Source organism: Pongo pygmaeus, chromosome 7, assembly GCF_028885625.2.
Source record: "Pongo pygmaeus isolate AG05252 chromosome 7, NHGRI_mPonPyg2-v2.0_pri, whole genome shotgun sequence".
Classification (NCBI taxonomy): domain Eukaryota; kingdom Metazoa; phylum Chordata; class Mammalia; order Primates; family Hominidae; genus Pongo; species Pongo pygmaeus.
In genome coordinates this window covers 8,203,592-8,213,346 of record NC_072380.2, presented here as the reverse complement: position 1 = coordinate 8,213,346, position 9,755 = coordinate 8,203,592, and the positions used below count along the sequence as shown (strand labels likewise).

Sequence of the window (9,755 nt, the reverse complement as noted above, 5' to 3'; positions counted from 1 at the left end):
CATTGTTATAAAATCTTCGCCCGTGCCTATGTCCTGAATGGTATTGCCTAGGTTGTCTTGCAGGGTTTTTATAGTTTTGTGTTTCACATTTAAGTCTTTAAGCCATTTAATCCTGTATATGAAGACCGATCTTTATGTTTAGAAAGTCTTTCATCTTCTTAATCTAGTCTATTGTTGAGATTCTCAAGTTGTATTATTTATTTTATTTATTGAATTATTCAATTTCTGCTGTTAAATTCCTTTTCACTCATTTTATGGATTTGTTTGATTGAAATCTGTTGCTGGAGAATTATTGTTTTTCTTTCAGAGATGCTATGTTTCCTTGCTCTTTAATGTTTCTTATGTCCTTACATTGATATTTGAATATCTGGTAAAACAGTTACTTCTTCTAATTTTATAGATTGGCTTTGGTAGTAAAAGACTTACTTCTGTAGCTGTATCTATACTGTTAAATCAGTAACACACTTTGCCTTTAGTTCTGGGTTGGTTCAGTAGTTTAGACGTCTATGATTTCTTCAGCTATAGTCAGCATCACTGATGTCTGTGAGCTCCTCAGTGTCTTAGCCTTCATTGTTAATGGAGGCTGTGATGAGATTTTGCTGGAGAAAAACAGTCCAGGCAGTTTGGTCCTTGGTCACCAGTTGCGTTGGTATTTGAACTTCTGGGTGATTTACGTGGGCACTAGTGGTTGAAGTTTCAGGCAGGCCATACTTGGGCTTTCAGGTGGCCTTTTTTTTTTTTTTTTTTTGAGACGTAGTTTTGCTCTTGTTGCCCAGGCTGGAGTGCAATGGAGTGATCTCACCTCACTGCAACCTCTGCCTCCCGGGTTCCAGCAATTCTCCTGCCTCAGCCTCCCGAGTAGCTGGGATTACAGGCATGCACCTCCATGCCTGGCTAATTTCGTATATATATATATATATATATATATATATATATATATATTTTTTTTTTTTTTAGTACAGATGGAGTTTCTCCATGTTGGTCAGGCTGGTCTCGAACTCCTGACCTCGGGTGATTTGCCCCCCTCAGCTTTCCAAACTGCTGGGATTACAGGTGTCAGTCTGGTGGCTTTCTCAAGTGCCAGTAGTGACAGTGGTGAGCTAGGTAGATAGGTATGCCCTCAAGACCCTGAGAGGCATGTGTAGCATCAGCAATTGCAGTAGTCATAGCAGGTCAACTCTTGTGACCCCAGGTGGCATGTGCAGACTCCAACAGTCTTGGCAACATGATGGACAGAGTAGTCCTCAGGCTTTCACCTGGTGCAAATATGTGGGCACTGGTGGCAGCGGTGATGGCCAGGTGGGAAGTCCTATCCTTAGGCTCTCAGGAGACACACAGGTATTTGATGGTGATAGGCATAGTGGATTAATCCCCAGGCTCCTAGCCAATGTGCACAGGCACCGCCAGGCTGGCTGAGCTCATACTCAGGTCACAAGAAGGCATGCACAGGTGCCAATGACAGAGAACAGTGTGGGTTGATCCCCAGCCTCCTGGACAACGAGCTTGGGTAGTGGTAGTGACAGCAATGGGTGGGATGGGCCGGTGCTCTGGCCCTGGAATAGTTCCCAGGCAGGCAAGTCCCTAGGTCCCCTGAGGATGCCTACAGGTGTGCAGTGACCCTGCTCCTGGGGGTCAGGATTGCTGTCAGTGTCAGTGGCCCTGGGAAGGTGACTCTTCACTTGTGAAGAGTGCCTGCTTCAGCTCCCTTTGTTCTGGGGGCAGCCTCCCTAGTGAATGGCACTGCCAGTTCCCTGAAGTGTAGGACACTGTGTAGGCTAGAGTGATGGGGACCAGGCTACACAGGTGAGTTCAGCTGGTATTGTGACTCTGCAGCACTCTGGATGTACATGAGGGAATGTCACTGGGGGTCCAGAGATGTGGAGATGCAGGGGCTGTTTGGCCCTAGGGCAGGATGTAGTCTGTTGGGGGCTGGGCTCTCAAAATGGCACTGTGCCACTGCTGCCTGTATCTGGGGATGGGTGCAAACGATCCAGTGCCAATTCCTTCTCTGGGACAATGACCATCCCATAGACTCCAGGCAGCTCCTTATAGTAGTCTCAGGGCCTGTGAGGGCCGAGAGACTGTCCCTTGGCTAGGATTGCAGTGTCCATGGTGGGAATATGGACCACTGGGGCTCTCTTTTTTACCTTTTCACCACACTGGAGAGCCTGTCCTGGGTTTAAGCTGACTCTGGCTGGGCTGCTGCTTCATTATCCTTTCCTTCCATACCTCAGAGATTCCTTGTCACTTTGCTGCTGAATTCTAGTGCCCTCTTTCATGCCCTCTTCAAGGTATGATTATCTACTTGCTGTTTTGGTCTTTCTTTAGGAGGACACAGTGCCTGGTGCCTCTAGTCAACCATCTTGAAGGCCACCTCCTAGCAATGAGAGGACAATATTCTATGTGACGGCTTTAATATACGTGTCCAAACTGCTTCTTTTCTAGGGAAGCACTTACTCCAAGAAATAAATGTTTTATAGTGCAAAAATATATTAAAGAGTCAGTTGGTGATGTAATTTCAAGAGTGGCACTGAGGAAAACTTGGCACTTCTATAGGGTTGAGTTGGTTGGAATATATCTCAGTCTCTGAGATTTTGAACCCAATGTTTTGAACTTTTTGAGATTTCAAGTAGCCCATGTGACATAACTTAACATTCTTTCTTGGCCAAATCAGGCATGGTGAAAAATAAAATCCAGCTGATATACTTTTAAATATCTTGATTCTATACTCTTTAAATGTCCATGGGGATGCCCCCCACTACTTTACACAAAAAAGAAAACACTATGAATGAGAATCTCTTCACACAAAGCAACTAAAGTTGTGTCTAAATGGAGCAAAATGGTGACAGGTGGTAAAAGCACTCAGTGGTTGTGGTAGGCAGAATAATGTCCCCTCTGTCTCCCGCCAAAACTATCCACATTTCCACATTCTAACTCCTGAGTCCTGTGAATGTGCCACCTTTAAGGCAAAGGGGAATTGAGGTTTCATGTGAAATTAAGGCTGTTAATCAGCTGACCTTAAAATAGGGAGATTATCTTAGATTATCCAGGTGGGCCCAATGTAATCATGAGTCCTAAAAAGTGGAAGAGTGGGGAGAAGATGTATTCAGAATGATGGTATGTGAGGACTCATTGCTCCGTTGCTGGCTTTGAAAATGGATGAAGGAAAATATGGTGCACAGGAGTAACCTGCCATTGCTAGGATAAAGGTGCAGGAAGAAAACTGCAGAGCTTCCAGAAGAAAGCTCAGTCCTGCTGACACCTTGATGTTGGCCCACTGAGATCCAACTGAAACCTGCAGCCTATAGAACTGTCAGAAAATGCATTTGTGTTGCTTTAAGCCACAAGTTTGTTGTAATTTGTGATAGCAGCCATAGGAAGCCGATGCAGGGTTTTAAAAGATGGCAGAAAATGCTGAATGGTTATGCTCAGTGAAAGTTGGGAACTAAAGGAATTCCCTGGATCTTGGCCAGGCATACATGTACAGACCCAGGGAATTGCCTTTGAAAAGGGTTCTGAAGAAATTGTTTTAATCTGAGTGCACCTCTTTTTATAATTTAGATTTCTGGTGAAGTCTGGTTGATGTGATTGTGCAATTTTCCCATATGCTGCACCTTTATCAGGGAGAGACAGACCCCTGCAAGGCTGCATGGAATAGGATGTTGCATTTTCCCAGTAAAAAAGGGGAGTAGTCTTCCCATATTCAGGGTGAAGGGTTACAGTGCTAGACAAAAGCAATAGGTATGGTGAAAATTCCCCCACCCTGCTGTAGGTCATTTTCAACTAAGAGCTCATCTAGATGGGATAGAAGGATACTGGAAACCAAACAGTAATCAAATCATAACATGTAATATAAACTTCTTCCTTTTTTTCTTTCTTTCTTTCTTTCTTTCTTTCTTTCTTTCTTTCTTTCTTTCCTTTCTTTCTTTCTTTCTTTCTTTTCTCTTTTTTGAGACACAGTCTCACTCTGTCACCCAGGCTGGAGTGCAGTGTTGGGATCTCGGCTCACTGCAGCCTCCACCTCATGGGTTCAAGCAATTCTCCTGCTTCAGCCTCCTGAGCAGCTGGGATTACAGGTGCCCACCACCATGCCTGGCTAAATTTTTGTATTTTTAAAAGACACAGGGTTTCACCATGTTGGCCAGAATGGTCTTGATCTCCTGACCTCATGATCCACCCACCTTGGCCTCCCAAAGTGCTGGGATTACAGGCATGAGTCACCGCACCCAGCCAGTAATATAAACTTTTAAAAGAGGTTTTGTGTTGGTTGGTTTTGCTTTATTGTTTTTTGAGGATTCAATAAAAATCCCTGTGAGAAAAATGGAGAGAGGGAAAGGGAGACAGGGAGACAGGGAGAGGGAGAAAGAAAAAGAGAACATAAAACCTCCAGAAAACAACAAGCTTCAGTCCTTTTTGAGTGTAGTGCTCTCAATTCTTGGTTGATGCCCCAGAGGCATTCAGCAGGGTCGGCTACTTAAACATCTCCCAACATGGATTTCTGTTTCGAGGCAAAAGTCCCGACAGGAGCCATTTGGACGTTCACAGATCTCCTTGAATTTGCCCCCGGCTACATGCAGAAGAGGGTTACTGTAACCATTCATCAGTCTTTCTTTACTTTGTATTGAATTACATGGACATAGGGGGCAGTGCCTGAAAATAATTTTGTGTGGATTTGTGTGTGTGTGTTTGTGTGTGTGTGTGTGTGTCTGTGTGTGTTATTTGATTTCTTCAACACTTAAAAATCTGCTGTCACACAAAAATTTGGATTTTTTGGTGTTCTTGAAAAATCTGAGAATATTGGGTGCACCTACATGACAAAAGGCTGGAGGTGAGTAGCCCATTCCCCTTTACAAGTTCTAGAGCCTGCACGTTTCAGTTTATTTCTTCCTTATTATCTTCTAACACTGATGGGAGATTTCAGCCTTTTAAAAAAATATAACGTCTTGTACTATGGATTTTCCTGGAGTGAAAGAGAAGAAAATCTCTTTTGGCTCATCTCTTTTTATTTCTACACACACAAACACACACACACACTCTATATGATAGGTTATAATAGATGTATTTTTCAAAAGTAGAACTGAAATATAGACCTAAAAGATAATATACTTTAATTGTTAGGATATTTTTCCTATGGAAGGGAACAATATTCCTATGTGTTTAATACACAAATATATCTGTGCCAGTACTTGTTACACCCCGAGACTTCACTCACTACTTATATCTCTGACACTGGTCTTTGAGGTTGCAATTTTTCCCTAGAAACCTTTGCATATTTTAAGAGTGAAACATTCATGGTCTTCTTAAAGGCTCAAAAACTATACTTGTTGAAACATTGAATAGTATTTCATTTATGTCCTAAGATATCACTGCTCTGGGGATAGGCCACACACATTGAGGTGTTTAGTTTGAGAAGTGTTTTAATTCTGAGCAGTCTTTGTATGTAACACAGAGCACCTTTTCCATGACAACTTCTTGGCAATAAGAGAGGTATAAAAACCAGCACTTTTTTTTCTATTCTGGAACACAAAAGCCAATTCTAGAATAGCTTTCAATCAGTACAGCAAATTTAATAAACATTCAATAAATGCCTATTTAATTTAACTGAAATCCAAATGCATTAAATTCAATTTAACTTTTCAATGGTCACAAAGTAATTAGTGGATTGATGTGAAGACCAAATATATGCAACATCATATTTATATCTATAATGCAAATTGGGAAATAAAGGTCATGCTTTTTTGAAGACAATGATAATTCTAAATGTTGACCACTTGGTAGAAACAAGCTGAAATCTGAGTTTTTTGATCCCTAAGCTTTCCATCTCTTCCTTTTATCTGCAAGTAGTCAGCTACTATGTATAGTGGTACCCAAGCCCACTGTCCTTGGGCTAAAATTGGCCATTTGCAGCTGGAAGAGTCATAAGGGATTAGTATAGTGTAGAGGATGAACCACTGACCTGTCTTGTGATATGTCATAAATCACTCTTGAACATCCCTCTGTGGTAGTATTTCTTGCATTCTACTACGGGTGGTGTTTTCCCATCTGACCTCAATTCTTGATAATGAATTTCTTGAGGGCAGGAATTGTATCTTATTCTCCTCTGTATGTATATTCCAGAATCTGATTAAAGTCTTGGCTTACAATAGCTGTTCAGTAAATGATTGTGGAATAATTGATTAAAATATAGCTATTTTCTAACTTGCAATATATTTGTGTGGAAATTTGTTGTTACTCTCGGTTCACAGGTCTTTGAATCACTTGTACTATTTTACTATACCTGATTCTATTGAGCATTTTATTTTCAAACCACTTTTCAAGAAATTTAATACAGAACTACCATCTAACCCAGTAATCTCATTACTGGGTGTATATCCATAGGAAAATAAATCAGTCTTGTAAAAAGACCTAAATTTGTATATTCATCACAGTGGTGTTCACAGTAGCAAAGTTATGGCATCAAATTAGGTGTTCACCAACAGTGGATTGAATAAAGAAAATGTAGTACATATATGTCATGGAATACTATGCAGCCATAAAAAGAACAAAATTGTGTCCTTTTCAGCAACATGGATGCAGCTGGAGGACTTTATTCTAAGCAAATTAGCTCAGGAACAGGAAGCCAAATACCACATATTCTCCGTTATAAGTGGGAGCCGAGCAATGAGTGCACATGGACATAAAAATGGGAACAAGAGAGATTGATTCTTACCAGGAGGGGAGGGAGAGGGAGTAAAGTCTGAAAAGCTACCCTTTGGGTACACCCTACCTGCGTGACAGAGTTATTCATACCCCAAACCTCAATATCACACAATACACCCATGTAACAAATCTGCACGTGCACTCCCTGAATCTAAAATAAAGGTTGAAATTATTTTAAAAAATTGAAATTACAAAGGGCTTTTTAAAATTATGATGTACCGTTCTTCATTTGCAGGAATTCAAGTAACATTAGGGATTTTAAAAATCTTTTGTTTTCATTTGTTCTTTGCTTGTAAACCTTGTGTATTGCATATTGTGGACACTATGTCTTTTCCAGCCATTTGCTTTAGGAACAAAAGCTAGAGTTACAATGAACATCATAGGCTGTCTTGTCTAGTCACTTACCTTAAAGATGAGGAAATAAGCTGACGGAATGGAAGAAACTTGCCCAAGGTTACCCAGAGATCGAGTGAGGCAGATGATAGGGACAGCACTAAGGCTTGATACTCTGAGCCTCATTCTATTTTCCACTCTCGCCCTCTCTCTGTGTCCTCCTCTCCTCTCTAGCCTTCTACAAAAAGTTTTCAGTTCTGCTTCAATGTCTACCTAAGGACATCCAGAGGAGATGCCACCTTTCATTAGGCTGCATTCTTTAGCACCATCCTGTGTTTTCTTCTCCAGTCTTGTTGCGTCCCATTTTTGACTGTCAGTAATGCTTCTGCCTGTGCTGTTCTATCCAATTAGTTTCTTCTATTTTGATTGAGTGACAGTGAAAACAAACAAAAAAATTTATTTATCCAAATTTGTAATTTTTAAACCTTGATTAAAAGCATTGATTTTATGGGGGTTATAGATGTAAGATACATATTTTAAAATATTTTTAACTGATTAAAACAAATGAAACCCATGTATTTAGACAGGGTGACTATTTAACAAGTACTAGTGAGACAGGACTTCAGTAATGCCACAAGGATAATAATCTTATAAGTCAGTCCCCAATGTTGTGTGCTACTGAGTTAATATAATTGGATATGGTATCACCTTTTTTCAGGCTTTAGAAAGTCACACAAAGGAACAGCACAACAGAACTCTAGGGTGGGATGTATAGGGAAAGCCAGGATATTAAAACAAAGCATTGACTCTGACATTTACCCCACTGTTGGGAAAAGCACTTCAGTTTCCAGGGCCTTAATTTTTTCCTCTATAAAACAGCAGAAATAGAGGGAATAAGTTGCTTATTCATCCTTGAATGCACATGTTCAGGAGTTCCAGAAAATTTTTGGATCTACTTTGGGTGTCTGGTAACCACCTTGGGCAAATCCAAGAAGTCCTATACACACTTCTCGAAAGCATGTCTGTGCAAAGGGCCTTCTACCTGTGATTAATGTTCGCAAGCTGAATGCAGTAGGCTATGCTCTGGTGTGGGGTCATCCCTGGTCCCTGTGTTTAAATTCTACATTACAAGACTAGATGCTGAGAAGGAAGAGGGAAAGCCAGGGATGGAGATGGAGCCTTAAGGGGAAAAGTCAAGCCCCAGGGACCAACAGTACTGGGAAGCAATAGGTTAACGATTTCTTAGATTATAGTAATATTTTCAAAGAGACTTCTTCCACCAATCCCTTCTGTCTGAGCCTACCACAGCTTTGGCATAGCTCTTATGCCAGGGTCTTAGGATAACTAACTTTTGCTGAAAGAAACTAGAGGAGTTTTAGAGACCAAGATTTAGTAGAATAATGCCTGATTTTTAATTTTTGAGGTCTAGTAACTGCTAGTAAACTTGCCTAATTTAGAGATGGAATAAGAGGGTTTCAAAGACTTGAAACACCACTGACTTCATTTAACCGAGTTGCTATGGAGAATTAACGAATTAGATGGCTGCAGGTCTCTCAGCCAATATGTCTTCCAGATTTCCTATGAGACCCCCTTTTCTGGTCATAGGTGATGGTGATTTCTCTCTGAGTATTGAATCCCTGTAAGGTGTTAGGCACTCTACTCTTACCAAGTTTATTTTGTTACCTGGTAGAACTTGGCTCATAAAGAAGAAAATGGTGAAGAGGAAGACAGCAATCCTCACGGTTGAAGAAAGAAGAAAGTTTGGCTTCATTTCAAGGAGGCAGAGAAAACTTCTGTCTGTGGCTCTCTAGCACCAGTGGAATGTCTCTGTTTGGATAATAAGAGCCTTTCTGTACCTCATTAGGGATATTCCTAGATAGAAGTGTTCTATGCATGCAAAATTGCTTTTATGGGAAGACTGAGAGTCCTTTTTTTATTGGACAGCCAGTTCATTAGGATGATGTGGGTGCACAGTTTTGGCCAGAAAACCTTGTTAAATGGGAACATAAGCTACAAACATTTTGGCAAAAGATGAAAGTTTATGAACAAGCAACCATTTATATTGTTACAATAAATTAGACTGTGTTGAGAAACCAGTAGGTTTCGTTAATGACCACACATTTTGTTAGTGAACACTTCCCAGACTTTACTAGCCCTGCTAAGAATTAATCACCCCACTTGCTCCTGGTTTGAAACTCCAAAGTGCTTTGTTTATGTTACAGTGCTTACTGCCTTGTATGTTAGATTAGTGAATGTATATTTGCCTCATCCACTACTGTATGAGCTTCTTGCTTGCTAGGACAAGGCTATATTCCTCAGAGCTGAGGAGGGAGTTGAATCATGTGGCTATTTATTCTCAAATCCTCTTCACCAAGTGGAACAAAACAACAGCAAAAGACCACCGCACATGGAAGCAGGAGGTCTGGATTTGGGTTCTAGATCCCTAGATCTATTACTAACTGGAGATATGGATGTAGTCAGGAAAATTGTCTTCCTTAGGTGCTTCCTTGATAGCACCTATAAAGGTCGAGATCTGTTGGATCTAGATCAGGGGATTCTCAATCACTGCTATGCAGAAAATCAACTGGGAGAGTTACTTTGAAATACAGATGCTTAGTTCCATCTCCTGATATTTTTATTTTTTTAAAAAATTGGTCAAGTATTTTTCATTAAATAATGTAAACTTTCTTAGTCTACACCTAATAAAACTCCCACCGGCATAC

General features: G+C 40.7%; 1 pseudogene; it reads right to left on the bottom strand.

The window, feature by feature from the left end:
- Positions 1–4,403: 4,403 nt before the first annotated feature.
- Positions 4,404–8,803, bottom strand: LOC129042844 (putative beta-defensin 108A; annotated as a pseudogene).
- Positions 8,804–9,755: the final 952 nt, after the last annotated feature.